The 14280-nt window shown below is 50.2% G+C and overlaps 12 non-coding genes across 12 annotated transcripts; all 12 read left to right on the forward strand.

Annotated features, from left to right (window-relative positions):
- The first annotated feature begins 99 nt into the window (after positions 1-99).
- trnas-aga (transfer RNA serine (anticodon AGA)) lies at positions 100-181 on the forward strand. The gene has a single exon. It is a non-coding gene; the product is annotated as a tRNA-Ser (tRNA).
- Positions 182-798: 617 nt separating this feature from the next.
- On the forward strand, positions 799-871 carry trnak-uuu (transfer RNA lysine (anticodon UUU)). The gene has a single exon. It is a non-coding gene; the product is annotated as a tRNA-Lys (tRNA).
- A 1718-nt stretch (positions 872-2589) lies between these two features.
- trnak-uuu (transfer RNA lysine (anticodon UUU)) lies at positions 2590-2662 on the forward strand. The gene has a single exon. It is a non-coding gene; the product is annotated as a tRNA-Lys (tRNA).
- Positions 2663-5754: 3092 nt separating this feature from the next.
- On the forward strand, positions 5755-5836 carry trnas-aga (transfer RNA serine (anticodon AGA)). The gene has a single exon. It is a non-coding gene; the product is annotated as a tRNA-Ser (tRNA).
- A 351-nt stretch (positions 5837-6187) lies between these two features.
- On the forward strand, positions 6188-6269 carry trnas-uga (transfer RNA serine (anticodon UGA)). Its single transcript has one exon. It is a non-coding gene; the product is annotated as a tRNA-Ser (tRNA).
- A 156-nt stretch (positions 6270-6425) lies between these two features.
- Positions 6426-6498, forward strand: trnak-uuu (transfer RNA lysine (anticodon UUU)). Its single transcript has one exon. It is a non-coding gene; the product is annotated as a tRNA-Lys (tRNA).
- A 3888-nt stretch (positions 6499-10386) lies between these two features.
- On the forward strand, positions 10387-10468 carry trnas-aga (transfer RNA serine (anticodon AGA)). The gene has a single exon. It is a non-coding gene; the product is annotated as a tRNA-Ser (tRNA).
- Positions 10469-10819: 351 nt separating this feature from the next.
- Positions 10820-10901, forward strand: trnas-uga (transfer RNA serine (anticodon UGA)). The gene has a single exon. It is a non-coding gene; the product is annotated as a tRNA-Ser (tRNA).
- Positions 10902-11079: 178 nt separating this feature from the next.
- trnak-uuu (transfer RNA lysine (anticodon UUU)) lies at positions 11080-11152 on the forward strand. The gene has a single exon. It is a non-coding gene; the product is annotated as a tRNA-Lys (tRNA).
- Positions 11153-11972: 820 nt separating this feature from the next.
- On the forward strand, positions 11973-12054 carry trnas-aga (transfer RNA serine (anticodon AGA)). The gene has a single exon. It is a non-coding gene; the product is annotated as a tRNA-Ser (tRNA).
- Positions 12055-12405: 351 nt separating this feature from the next.
- Positions 12406-12487, forward strand: trnas-uga (transfer RNA serine (anticodon UGA)). The gene has a single exon. It is a non-coding gene; the product is annotated as a tRNA-Ser (tRNA).
- A 178-nt stretch (positions 12488-12665) lies between these two features.
- trnak-uuu (transfer RNA lysine (anticodon UUU)) lies at positions 12666-12738 on the forward strand. Its single transcript has one exon. It is a non-coding gene; the product is annotated as a tRNA-Lys (tRNA).
- The last annotated feature ends 1542 nt before the right edge of the window (positions 12739-14280 follow it).

The raw sequence follows: 14280 nt of genomic DNA on the forward strand, positions 1-14280 counted from the left end.
GCTAGCTTGCATTCTCCGCTTGCTGACTGAGCTGGGTTGGTTGCAAGTAGGTCAGGCAGCAGTGTTGGACACAAACTGAGCAGAAATTGGTCCGCTCCTGTAGTCGTGGCCGAGTGGTTAAGGCGATGGACTAGAAATCCATTGGGGTCTCCCCGCGCAGGTTCGAATCCTGCCGACTACGCTGTTTGCTGAAGGCCATGAGGCAAAGCATCCATTCATTTTTCACGGTCCTCGCACTTATTTGCGAAATGTCCAGTCCCTCTTCGATGGACAAACACGCCGCTGCTGTTTCTTGTATCCGGGCTCCAGGGGTTGTCTTGGTTGAGCCAGTGGCACGCCGTGATCGTATAATGGTTAGTACTCTGCGTTGTGGCTGCAGCAACCCCGGTTCAAATCCGCGTCACGGCAACCCTTTGCCGTTGAGTATACGGAAAGGTTTCAATTTTTTACCACCTCATCTTTCTGCGTGATTTTGTTTCTGAAGCTTGGCCTGTGCAGGGCGCCACCAGACAAGGGCGCTTGCTTTTTAACATTAGCCGTAGTCGGGGCCGAGAGGTTAAGGCGATGGACTTGAAATCCATTGGGGTCTCCCCACGAAGGTTCGAACTCTGCCGACTACGGGAGGGATTTGCAGTATTGCTTTAGATTTCTGTGACAGTAATTGTGCCTTCTATTGTCCTTCGCTCTCTGTGCCATAACTGCTTCTTGCTTTCATCCTCGTGACACCTGCGTCTCTTCTGGGCAGCTTGTTGTAAAACTGCTGCTTTATAAAAGGTGAGAAGCCAGTTCTCCACAAGAGCCCGGATAGCTCAGTCGGTAGAGCATCAGACTTTTAATCTGAGGGTCCAGGGTTCAAGTCCCTGTTCGGGTGAAGGTCTGTCTGCTTTTGGCGGAGTCACCTTGCTATCACTACAGTCCATCTCTTCTTCTGAATCTGTACCGGAGGGGTGTTCCTTCCTGCTCCAGGGTATCAGTGCACCTCCCTTGTTTGGCACACCTGATTCTGATGGTCAGCTCGTTAGGAAAGCGCGCTCACAGAGTGAGTAGAATAAGACAGACCTCCGAATTGTGCAGTGCTGTCGGTCCCCAGGCCCAGCACTGAAAAACGTCATTACATAGGATGAGACATGGCAGCCTTATTTTTCTTAGAGCGATGTTCCTTCCTTCTCCAGGGGGTCAGTGCATCTTCCTTGTTCGGCACACATGATTCTGATGGTCAGCCCTTTAGGAAAGAGTGCTCACGGAGTGAGTAGAATAAGACAGACCTCCCATTTGTGCAGTGCTGTCGGTCCCCAGGGCCAGTACTGAAAAACCCCATTACATAGGATGAGACATGGCAGCCTGATTTCTCCTCAGTGGGACTGCTGTTTTAGCCACTTCAAGGGCTAGCTTACAATCTCGGCTTGCTAGGTTGCAAGTAGGTCAGGCAGCAGTGTTACCCACAACATGGCAGAAGGTGGTCTGCTTAATTCAAGTCCCTGTTTGGGCGAAGGTCAGTCTTCTTTTTGTAGGCCTCAGCTTGCTATCACTACGGTCCATCTCTTCTGCTGACTCTGTACTAGAGCGATGTTCCTTCCTGCTCCCGGGGATCAGTGCATCTCCCTTGTTCGGCAACCCTGATTCTGATGGTCAGCCCTTTAGGAAAGAGTGCTCACAGAGTGAGTAGAATAAGACAGACTTCCCAATTGTGCAGTGCTGTCGGTCCCCAGGGCCAGTACTGAAAAACCCCATTACATAGGATGAGACATGGCAGCCTGATTTCTCCTCAGTGGGACCACTGTTTTACCCGCTTGCAGGGCTAGCTTGCAATCTCCGCTTGCTGACTGAGCTGGGTTGGTTGCAAGTAGGTCAGGCAGCAGTGTTGGACACAAACTGAGCAGAAACTGGTCCACTCCCGTAGTCGTGGCCGAGTGGTTAAGGCGATGTACTAGAAATCCATTGGGGTCTCCCTGCGCAGGTTCGAATCCTGCCGACTATGCTGAAGGCCATGAGGCAAAGCATCCATGCATTTTTCATGGTCCTCGCACTTATTTGCCCAATGTCCAGTCCCTCTTCGATGGACAAACACGCCGCTGCTGCTTCTTGTATCCGGGATCCAGGGGTTGTCTTTGGTGAGCCAGTGGCATGCCGTGATCGTATAGTGGTTAGTACTCTGTGTTGTGGCCGCAGCAACCCCCGTTCGAATCTGGGTCACGGCAACCCTTTGCCGTTGAGTATACGGGAAGGTTGAAAATTTTTTACCACCTCATCTTTCTGTGTGATTTTGTTTCTGAAGCTTGGCCTGTGCAGGGCGCCACCAGACAAGGGCACTTGCTTTCTAACATTAGGCGTAGTCATGGCCGAGAGGTAAAGGCGATGGACTTGAAATCCATTGGGGTCTCCCCGCGCAGGTTCGAACTCTGCCGACTACGGGAGGAATTTGTAGTACTGCTTTAGCTTTCTGTGACGGTAATTGTGCCTTCTATGGTCCTTCGCACTCTGTGCCATAACTGCTTCTAGCTTTCATCCTCGTGACACCCGGGTCTCTTCTAGGCAGCTTGTTGTAAAACTGCTGCTTTATAAAAGGTGAGAAGACGGCGCTCCACAAGAGCCCGGATAGCTCAGTCGGTAGAGCATCAGACTTTTAATCTGAGGGTCCAGGGTTCAAGTCCCTGTTCGGGTGAAGGTCTGTCTGCTTTTGGCGGAGTCACCTTGCTATCACTACGGTCCATCTCTTCTTCTGAATCTGTACTGGAGCGGTGTTCCTTCCTGCTCCAGGGTATCAGTTCACCTCCCTTGTTCGGCACACATGATTCTGATGGTCAGCCCTTTAGGAAAGAGTGCTCACGGAGTGAGTAGAATAAGACAAACCTCCGAATTGTGCAGTGCTGTCGGTCCCCAGGCCCATCACTGAAAAACCCCATTACATAGGATGAGACATGGCAGCCTGGTTTCTCCTCAGTGGGACTGCTGTTTTACCCGCTTACAGGGCTAGCTTGCAATCTCCGCTTGCTAGGTTGCAAGTAGGTCAGGCAGCAATGTGACACACAACAGGGCAGAAGGTAGTCTGCTCAATTCAAGTCCCTGTTTGGGCGAAGGTCAGTCTACTTTTTGGAGGGCTCAGCTTGCTATCACTACGGGTCCATCTCTTCTGCTGACTCTGTATTAGAGCGATGTTCCTTCCTTCTCCCGGGGATCAGTGCATCTCCCTTGTTCGGCACACATGATTCTGATGGTCAGCCCTTTAGGAAAGAGTGCTCGCGGAGTGAGTAGAATAAGAAAGACCTCCCATTTGTGCAGTGCTGTCGGTCCCCAGGGCCAGTACTGAAAAACCCCATTACATAGGATTAGACATGGCAGCCTGATTTCTCCTCAGTGGGACTGCTGTTTTAGCTGCTTCCAGGGCTAGCTTACAATCTCCGCTTGCTAGGTTGCAAGTAGGTCAGGCAGCAGTGTTACACACAACATGGCAGAAGGTGGTCTGCTTAATTCAAGTCCCTGTTTGGGCAAAGGTCAGTCTTCTTTTTGTAGGCCTCAGCTTGCTATCACTACGGTCCATCTCTTCTGCTGACTCTGTACTAGAGCGATGTTCCTTCCTGCTCCCGGGGATCAGTGCATCTCCCTTGTTCGGCACACCTGATTCTGATGATCAGCCCTTTAGGAAAGAGTGCTCACAGAGTACGTAGAATAAGACGGACTTCCCAATTGTGCAGTGCTGTCGGTCCCCAGGGCCAGTACTGAAAAACCCCATTACATAGGATGAGACATGGCAGCCTGATTTCTCCTCAGTGGGACTGCTGTTTTACCCGCTTCCAGTGCTAGCTTACTATCTCGGCTTGCTAGGTTGCAAGTAGGTCAGGCAGCAATGTGACACACAACAAGGCAGAAGGTAGTCTGCTTAATTCAAGTCCCTGTTTGGGCGAAGGTCAGTCTACTTTTTGGAGGGCTCAGCTTGCTATCACTACGGGTCCATCTCTTCTGCTGACTCTGTATTAGAGCGATGTTCCTTCCTTCTCCCGGGGATCAGTGCATCTCCCTTGTTCAGCACACATGATTCTGATGGTCAGCCCTTTAGGAAAGAGTGCTCACGAAGTGAGTAGAATAAGAAAGACCTCCCATTTGTGCAGTGCTGTCGGTCCCCAGGGCCAGTACTGAAAAACCCCATTACATAGGATTAGACATGGCAGCCTGATTTCTCCTCAGTGGGACTGCTGTTTTAGCTGCATCCAGGGCTAGCTTACAATCTCCGCTTGCTAGGTTGCAAGTAGGTCAGGCAGCAGTGTTACACACAACATGGCAGAAGGTGGTCTGCTTAATTCAAGTCCCTGTTTGGGCGAAGGTCAGTCTTCTTTTTGTAGGCCTCAGCTTGCTATCACTACGGTCCATCTCTTCTGCTGACTCTGTACTAGAGCGATGTTCCTTCCTGCTCCCGGGGATCAGTGCATCTCCCTTGTTCGGCACACCTGATTCTGATGATCAGCCCTTTAGGAAAGAGTGCTCACAGAGAGAGTAGAATAAGACAGACTTCCCAATTGTGCAGTGCTGTCGGTCCCCAGGGCCAGTACTGAAAAACCCCATTACAAAGGATGAGACATGGCAGCCTGATTTCTCCTCAGTGGGACTGCTGTTTTAGCCGCTTCCAGGGCTAGCTTAAAATCTCGGCTTGCTAGGTTGCAAGGAGGTCAGGCAGCAGTGTTACACACAACATGGCAGAAGATGGTCTGCTTAATTCAAGTCCCTGTTTGGGCGAAGGTCAGTCTTCTTTTTGTAGGCCTCAGCTTGCTATCACTATGGTCCATCTCTTCTGCTGACTCTGTACTAGAGCGATGTTCCTTCCTGCTCCAGGGTATCAGTGCACCTCCCTTGTTTGGCACACCTGATTCTGATGGTCAGCTCGTTAGGAAAGCGCGCTCACAGAGTGAGTAGAATAAGACAGACCTCCGAATTGTGCAGTGCTGTCGGTCCCCAGGCCCAGCACTGAAAAACGTCATTACATAGGATGAGACATGGCAGCCTGATTTCTCTTAGAGCGATGTTCCTTCCTTCTTCAGGGGGTCAGTGCATCTTCCTTGTTCGGCACACATGATTCTGATGGCTAGCCCTTTAGGAAAGAGTGCTCACGGAGTGAGTAGAATAAGACAGACCTCCCATTTGTGCAGTGCTGTCGGTCCCCAGGGCCAGTACTGAAAAACCCCATTACATAGGATGAGACATGGCAGCCTGATTTCTCCTCAGTGGGACTGCTGTTTTAGCCACTTCAAGGGCTAGCTTACAATCTCGGCTTGCTAGGTTGCAAGTAGGTCAGGCAGCAGTGTTACACACAACATGGCAGAAGGTGGTCTGCTTAATTCAAGTCCCTGTTTGGGCGAAGGTCAGTCTTCTTTTTGTAGGCCTCAGCTTGCTATCACTACGGTCCATCTCTTCTGCTGACTCTGTACTAGAGCGATGTTCCTTCCTGCTCCCGGGGATTAGTGCATCTCCCTTGTTCGGCAAACCTGATTCTGATGGTCAGCTCTTTAGGAAAGAGTGCTCACAGAGTGAGTAGAATAAGACAGACTTCCCAATTGTGCAGTGCTGTCGGTCCCCAGGGCCAGTACTGAAAAACCCCATTACATAGGATGAGACATGGCAGCCTGATTTCTCCTCAGTGGGACCACTGTTTTACCCGCTTGCAGGGCTAGCTTGCAATCTCCGCTTGCTGACTGAGCTGGGTTGGTTGCAAGTAGGTCAGGCAGCAGTGTTGGACACAAACTGAGCAGAAATTGGTCCACTCCCGTAGTCGTGGCCGAGTGGTTAAGGCGATGGACTAGAAATCCATTGGGGTCTCCCCGCGCAGGTTCGAATCCTGCCGACTACGCTGAAGGCCATGAGGCAAAGCATCCATGCATTTTTCACGGTCCTCGCACTTATTTGCGAAATGTCCAGTCCCTCTTCGATGGACAAACACGCCGCTGCTGCTTCTTGTATCCGGGCTCCAGGGGTTGTCTTGGGTGAGCCAGTGGCACGCCGTGATCGTACAGTGGTTAGTACTCTGTGTTGTGGCCGCAGCTACACTCGTTCGAATCCGGGTCACGGCAACCCTTTGCCGTTGAGTATACGGGAAGGTTGAACATTTTTTACCACCTCATCTTTCTGCGTGATTTTGTTTCTGAAGCTTGGCCTGTGCAGGGCGCCACCAGACAAGGGCGCTTGCTTTCTAACATTAGGCGTAGTCGTGGCCGAGAGGTAAAGGTGATGGACTTGAAATCCATTGGGGTCTCCCCGCGCAGGTTCGAACTCTGCCGACTACGGGAGGGATTTGTAGTGTAATTGTGCCTTCTATGGTCCTTCGCTCTCTGTGCCATAACTGCTTCTAGCTTTCATCCTCGTGACACCTGGGTCTCTTCTAGGCAGCTTGTTGTAAAACTGCTGCTTTATAAAAGGTGAGAAGACAGTGCTCCACAAGAGCCCGGATAGCTCAGTCGGTAGAGCATCAGACTTTTAATCTGAGGGTCCAGGGTTCAAGTCCCTGTTCGGGCGAAGGACTGTCTGCTTTTGGCGGAGTCACCTTGCTATCACTACGGTCCATCTCTTCTTCTGAATCTGTACTGGAGCGGTGTTCCTTCCTGCTCCAGGGTATCAGTGCACCTCCCTTGTTTGGCACTCCTGATTCTGATGGTCAGCTCGTTAGGAAAGCGGGCTCACAGAGTGAGTAGAATAAGACAGACCTCCGAAAAAGATCCAAGATGGCGCCGCACATGGCTGCTTCAGTGCTTGGCTCTCCAGTGTTTGTACTGTTTTTGTTCGTTTTTCCTGTTTTTTGTTTAACAAACACGATCAGTTTCACCAGGGATGAACTGCTGAACATTCGGCAGAACACACCACATGATATTTTTCCAGATTTCTATTATACAGACGTTTTACTGAACATTGTTATCGGAGGAGCAGCGGCGCTGATCAAGCGCTTCAGGACGCGCAGACGGGGAAAGCGAGCGGGAGCGCTCGTCAGACTCAGGAAGCGCGGATTTCGAACGCCGTTGCCTAGCATCCATCTCGCAAATCTTCGCTCTCTACCCAACAAAACGGACGAACTCCTTCTGCTCTCTCGGACAAATAAGGATTTCTCTCACTCTGCTGCTCTGTGTTTCACGGAAACCTGGCTGAATGACGCCATACCGGACAGCGCACTCCATCTGCCGGGCTTTCAGCTGTTTAGAGCGGACCGCGAAGCAGAATCAACGGGGAAATCGCGCGGTGGCGGGACATGCTTTTACATCAATGAACGGTGGTGTACAGATGTAACTGTATTAAAGAAGATGTGCTGTCCTGATCTAGAAACGCAGTTTATCAACTGCAAGCCGTTCTATTCGCCGCGGGAGTTTCACTCGTTCATTCTGGTCAGTGTTTACATCCCTCCTCAAACGCAAGTAAGTCTGGCTTTACAGAAACTCGCTGATCAGATCATTGACACAGAACAACAACACCCGGACTCTGTTTTAATCATTCTTGGGGACTTTAATAAAGCCAATCTCTCCCGTGAACTGCCAAAATACAGACAGCATGTTACCTGTCCCACCAGAGACAGTAATATACTGGATCACTGTTACACCACAATAAAGGATGCATATCACTCTGTTCCACGAGCAGCTTTGGGATGTTCTGATCACTGTCTGATTCATATTATACCGACCTAGAAGCAGAAACTTAAATCTGCTAAACCTGTAGTAAAGACTGTGAAGAGATGGACCAGCGAAACAGAGCAGGATTTACAATCTTGTTTTGACATCACAGACTGGAGCGTTTTTGAAGCTGCTACCACCGATCTGGACGAACTCACAGAGACCGTAACATCCTATATTAGTTTCTGTGAGGATATATGCATTCCTACCAGGACTTATTTAACATTCAACAATGATAAGCCATGGTTTACAGTAAAACTCAGACATTTTCGTCAGGCCAAAGAGGATGCCTACAGAAATGGGGACAGGGTCTTGTACAATCAGGCCAGGAACACACTGAACAAAGAGATTAGAGCGGCTAAAAAGACCTACGCTAAAAAGTTGGAAGACCAGTTTACTTCCAACGACTCTACTTCAGTTTGGAGAGGACTGAGAGCCATCACAAACTACAAGACACCATCCCCTTGCACTGAGGCTAATCAACGACTTGCTAACGACCTGAATGAGTTTTATTGTAGATTTGAAACCCCCAACACCCACTCTGACCATCTCCCTACACAACCATTAACACCTCCTGCAATCCCCCTCTCCATACCTCCTGCTCTTCAAATCTGTGAAGATGATGTGCGCCAGGTCTTCAAGAAAAACAAAAGAAGAAAAGCACCAGGCCCAGATGGCGTTACACCAGCCTGTCTGAAAACCTGTGCTGACCAGCTGGCCCCCATCTTTTCACAGATCTTCAACAGATCTCTGGAGTTGTGTGACGTGCCTTCCTGCTTCAAACGCTCAACCATAATCCCCATTCCAAAGAAACCCAAGATAACAGGACTTAACGACTACAGACCTGTGGCTCTAACGTCTGTCGTCATGAAGTCGTTTGAAAAACTGGTTCTGGCTTATCTGAAGGACATCACTGGACCCTTACTGGACCCCCTGCAGTTTGCGTACCGAACAAACAGGTCCGTGGATGATGCAATCAACATGGCATTGCACTTCATCCTGCAACATCTGGACAAAACAGGGACTTATGTGAGGATCCTGTTTGTGGACTTTAGTTCGGCTTTCAACACCATCATCCCAACAACCCTCCAGACCAAACTGACCCAGCTCTCTGTTCCTAGCTCTATCTGTCAGTGGATCACCAGCTCTCTGACAGATAGGCAACAGTTAGTGAGACTGGGGTAATTCATGTCAAACAGCTGCTCCACCAACACTGGTGCCCCTCAGGGATGTGTTCTCTCCCCTCTGCTCTTCTCCCTGTACACCAACGACTGCACCTCTAAAGACCCCTCTGTCAAGCTCCTGAAGTTTGCAGACGACACTACAGTCATCAGCCTCATCCAGGACGGTGACGAGTCTGCTTACAGACAGGAGGTTGAGCAGCTGGCTGTCTGGTGCAGTCTTAACAACCTGGAGCTGAACACGCTCAAAACAGTGGAGATGACTGTGGACTTTAGGAGAAACCCCCCTGCACTTTCCCCACTCACCATCATGAACAGCACTGTGACTGCAGTGGAGTCATTCAGATTCCTGGGAACCACCATCTCTCAGGACCTGAAGTGGGACAATCACATTGGCTCCATTGTGAAAAAAGCCCAACAAAGGTTGTACTTCCTTCGCCAGCTGAGGAAGTTTAACCTGCCACAGGAGCTGCTGAAACAGTTCTACTCAAAGGACTCAGAAAATCACTCTGGATCCCTCACATCCAAGTCACCCCATCCTTGAACTTTTGCCATCTGGCCGGCGCCTCAGAGCCGCAAATACAAGAACAGCAAGGCACAAGAATAGTTTCTTCCCCCAGGCAATCTACCTCATGAACAGTTAAATGTTTCCCACTTAAACTTATGCAAAAATGTGCAATATCCTTATATTTATTTGTTACCCCTCCATCCTAGAACATTCCTGCATCTCACTCAATCCTATTCCATTATCATTTATAGCACAATTGTTTATACACTTATTTATTTGCCAATTTGTAAATCTCCTGTAAATTTTTTTTTTTTGTCTGTGTGTTGTTGTCTCTGTTTACTGGAAGCTTATGTCACTAAAACCAATTCCTTGTATGCGCAAGCATACTTGGCAATAAAGCTCTTTCTGATTTCTGATTCTGATTCTGATTCTGAATTGTGCAGTGCTGTCGGTCCCCAGGCCCATCACTGAAAAACCCCATAACATAGGATGAGACATGGCAGCCTGATTTCTCCTCAGTGGGACTACTGTTTTACCCGCTTACAGGGCTAGCTTGCAATCTCCGCTTGCTAGGTTGCAAGTAGGTCAGGCAGCAATGTGACACACAACAGGGCAGAAGGTAGTCTGCTTAATTCAAGTCCCTGTTTGGGCGAAGGTCAGTCTACTTTTTGGAGGGCTCAGCTTGCTATCACTACGGATCCATCTCTTCTGCTGACTCTGTATTAGAGCGATGTTCCTTCCTGCTCCCGGGGATCAGTGCATCTCCCTTGTTCGGCACACCTGATTCTGATGATCAGCCCTTTAGGAAAGAGTGCTCACAGAGTACGTAGAATAAGACGGACTTCCCAATTGTGCAGTGCTGTCGGTCCCCAGAGCCAGTACTGAAAAACCCCATTACATAGGATGAGACATGGCAGCCTGATTTCTCCTCAGTGGGACCGCTGTTTTACCCGCTTGCAGGGCTAGCTTGCATTCTCCGCTTGCTGACTGAGCTGGGTTGGTTGCAAGTAGGTCAGGCAGCAGTGTTGGACACAAACTGAGCAGAAATTGGTCCACTCCTGTAGTCGTGGCCGAGTGGTTAAGGCGATGGACTAGAAATCCATTGGGGTCTCCCCGCGCAGGTTCGAATCCTGCCGACTACGCTGAAGGCCATGAGGCAAAGCATCCATGCATTTTTCACGGTCCTCGCACTTATTTGCGAAATGTCCAGTCCCTCTTCGATGGACAAACACGCCGCTGCTGCTTCTTGTATCCGGGCTCCAGGGGTTGTCTTGGGTGAGCCAGTGGCACGCCGTGATCGTATAGTGGTTAGTACTCTGTGTTGTGGCCTCAGCAACCCCCGTTCGAATCCGGGTCACGGCAACCCTTTGCCGTTGAGTATACGGGAAGGTTGAAAATTTTTTACCACCTCATCTTTCTGCGTGATTTTGTTTCTGAAGCTTGGCCTGTGCAAGGCGCCACCAGACAAGGGCGCTTGCTTTCTAACATTAGGCGTAGTCGTGGCCGAGAGGTAAAGGCGATGGACTTGAAATCCATTGGGGTCTCCCCGCGCAGGTTCGAACTCTGCCGACTACGGGAGGGATTTGTAGTACTGCTTTAGCTTTCTGTGACGGTAATTGTGCCTTCTATGGTCCTTCGCTCTCTGTGCCATAACTGCTTCTAGCTTTCATCCTCGTGACACCTGGGTCTCTTCTAGGCAGCTTGTTGTAAAACTGCTGCTTTATAAAAGGTGAGAAGACAGTGCTCCACAAGAGCCCGGGTAGCTCAGTCGGTAGAGCATCAGACTTTTAATCTGAGGGTCCAGGGTTCAAGTCCCTGTTTGGGCGAAGGTCTGTCTGCTTTTGGCGGAGTCACCTTGCTATCACTACGGTCCATCTCTTCTTCTGAATCTGTACTGGAGCGGTGTTCCTTCCTGCTCCAGAGTATCAGTGCACCTCCCTTGTTTGGCACACCTGATTCTGATGGTCAGCTCGTTAGGAAAGCGGGCTCACAGAGTGAGTAGAATAAGACAGACCTCCGAATTGTGCAGTGCTGTCGGTCCCCAGGCCCATCACTGAAAAACCCCATTACATAGGAAGAGACATGGCAGCCTGATTTCTCCTCAGTGGGACTGCTGTTTTACCCGCTTACAGGGCTAGCTTGCAATCTCCGCTTGCTAGGTTGCAAGTAGGTCAGGCAGCAATGTGACACACAACAGGGCAGAAGGTTGTCTGCTTAATTCAAGTCCCTGTTTGGGCGAAGGTCAGTCTACTTTTTGGAGGGCTCAGCTTGCTATCACTACGGGTCCATCTCTTCTGCTGACTCTGTATTAGAGCGATGTTCCTTCCTGCTCCCGGGGATCAGTGCATCTCCCTTGTTCGGCACACCTGATTCTGATGATCAGCCCTTTAGGAAAGAGTGCTCACAGAGAGAGTAGAATAAGACAGACTTCCCAATTGTGCAGTGCTGTCGGTCCCCAGGGCCAGTACTGAAAAACCCCATTACAAAGGATGAGACATGGCAGCCTGATTTCTCCTCAGTGGGACCGCTGTTTTACCCGCTTGCAGGGCTAGCTTGCATTCTCCGCTTGCTGACTGAGCTGGGTTGGTTGCAAGTAGGTCAGGCAGCAGTGTTGGACACAAACTGAGCAGAAATTGGTCCACTCCTGTAGTCGTGGCCGAGTGGTTAAGGCGATGGACTAGAAATCCATTGGGGTCTCCCCGCGCAGGTTCGAATCCTGCCGACTACGCTGAAGGCCATGAGGCAAAGCATCCATGCATTTTTCACGGTCCTCGCACTTATTTGCGAAATGTCCAGTCCCTCTTCGATGGACAAACACGCCGCTGCTGCTTCTTGTATCCGGGCTCCAGGGGTTGTCTTGGGTGAGCCAGTGGCACGCCGTGATCGTATAGTGGTTAGTACTCTGTGTTGTGGCCGCAGCAACCCCCGTTCGAATCCGGGTCACGGCAACCCTTTGCCGTTGAGTATACGGGAAGGTTGAAAATTTTTTACCACCTCATCTTTCTGCGTGATTTTGTTTCTGAAGCTTGGCCTGTGCAGGGCGCCACCAGACAAGGGCGCTTGCTTTCTAACATTAGGCGTAGTCGTGGCCGAGAGGTAAAGGCGATGGACTTGAAATCCATTGGGGTCTCCCCGCGCAGGTTCGAACTCTGCCGACTACGGGAGGGATTTGTAGTACTGCTTTAGATTTCTGTGACGGTAATTGTGCCTTCTATGGTCCTTCGCTCTCTGTGCCATAACTGCTTCTAGCTTTCATCCTCGTGACACCTGGGTCTCTTCTAGGCAGCTTGTTGTAAAACTGCTGCTTTATAAAAGGTGAGAAGACAGTGCTCCACAAGAGCCCGGGTAGCTCAGTCGGTAGAGCATCAGACTTTTAATCTGAGGGTCCAGGGTTCAAGTCCCTGTTTGGGCGAAGGTCTGTCTGCTTTTGGCGGAGTCACCTTGCTATCACTACGGTCCATCTCTTCTTCTGAATCTGTACTGGAGCGGTGTTCCTTCCTGCTCCAGAGTATCAGTGCACCTCCCTTGTTTGGCACACCTGATTCTGATGGTCAGCTCGTTAGGAAAGCGGGCTCACAGAGTGAGTAGAATAAGACAGACCTCCGAATTGTGCAGTGCTGTCGGTCCCCAGGCCCATCACTGAAAAACCCCATTACATAGGATGAGACATGGCAGCCTGATTTCTCCTCAGTGGGACTGCTGTTTTACCCGCTTACAGGGCTAGCTTGCAATCTCCGCTTGCTAGGTTGCAAGTAGGTCAGGCAGCAATGTGACACACAACAGGGCAGAAGGTAGTCTGCTTAATTCAAGTCCCTGTTTGGGCGAAGGTCAGTCTACTTTTTGGAGGGTTCAGCTTGCTATCACTACGGGTCCATCTCTTCTGCTGACTCTGTACTAGAGCCATGTTCCTTCCTGCTCCCGGGGATCAGTGCATCTCCCTTGTTCGGCACACCTGATTCTGATGATCAGCCCTTTAGGAAAGAGTGCTCACAGAGTACGTAGAATAAGACGGACTTCCCAATTGTGCAGTGCTGTCGGTCCCCAGGGCCAGTACTGAAAAACCCCATTACATAGGATGAGACATGGCAGCCTGATTTCTCCTCAGTGGGACTGCTGTTTTAGCTGCATCCAGGGCTAGCTTACAATCTCCGCTTGCTAGCTTGCAAGTAGGTCAGGCAGCAGTGTTACACACAACATGGCAGAAGGTGGTCTGCTTAATTCAAGTCCCTGTTTGGGCGAAGGTCAGTCTTCTTTTTGTAGGCCTCAGCTTGCTATCACTACGGTCCATCTCTTCTGCTGACTCTGTACTAGAGCGATGTTCCTTCCTGCTCCCGGGGATCAGTGCATCTCCCTTGTTCGGCACACCTGATTCTGATGATCAGCCCTTTAGGAAAGAGTGCTCACAGAGAGAGTAGAATAAGACAGACTTCCCAATTGTGCAGTGCTGTCGGTCCCCAGGGCAAGTACTGAAAAACCCCATTACAAAGGATGAGACATGGCAGCCTGATTTCTCCTCAGTGGGACTGTTGTTTTAGCCGCTTTCAGGGCTAGCTTAAAATCTCCGCTTGCTAGGTTGCAAGGAGGTCAGGCAGCAGTGTTACACACAACATGGCAGAAGGTGGTCTGCTTAATTCAAGTCCCTGTTTGGGCGAAGGTCAGTCTTCTTTTTGTAGGCCTCAGCTTGCTATCACTACGGTCCATCTCTTCTGCTGACTCTGTACTAGAGCGATGTTCCTTCCTGCTCCCGGGGATCAGTGCATCTCCCTTGTTCGGCAAACCTGATTCTGATGGTCATCCCTTTAGGAAAGAGTGCTCACAGAGTGAGTAGATTAAGACAGACTTCCCAATTGTGCAGTGCTGTCGGTCCCCAGGGCCAGTACTGAAAAACCCCATTACATAGGATGAGACATGGCAGCCTGATTTCTCCTCAGTGGGACCGCTGTTTTACCCGCTT

The sequence above is a fragment of the Carassius carassius genome, chromosome 18 (genome assembly GCF_963082965.1).
Source record: "Carassius carassius chromosome 18, fCarCar2.1, whole genome shotgun sequence".
Lineage (NCBI taxonomy): Eukaryota > Metazoa > Chordata > Actinopteri > Cypriniformes > Cyprinidae > Carassius > Carassius carassius.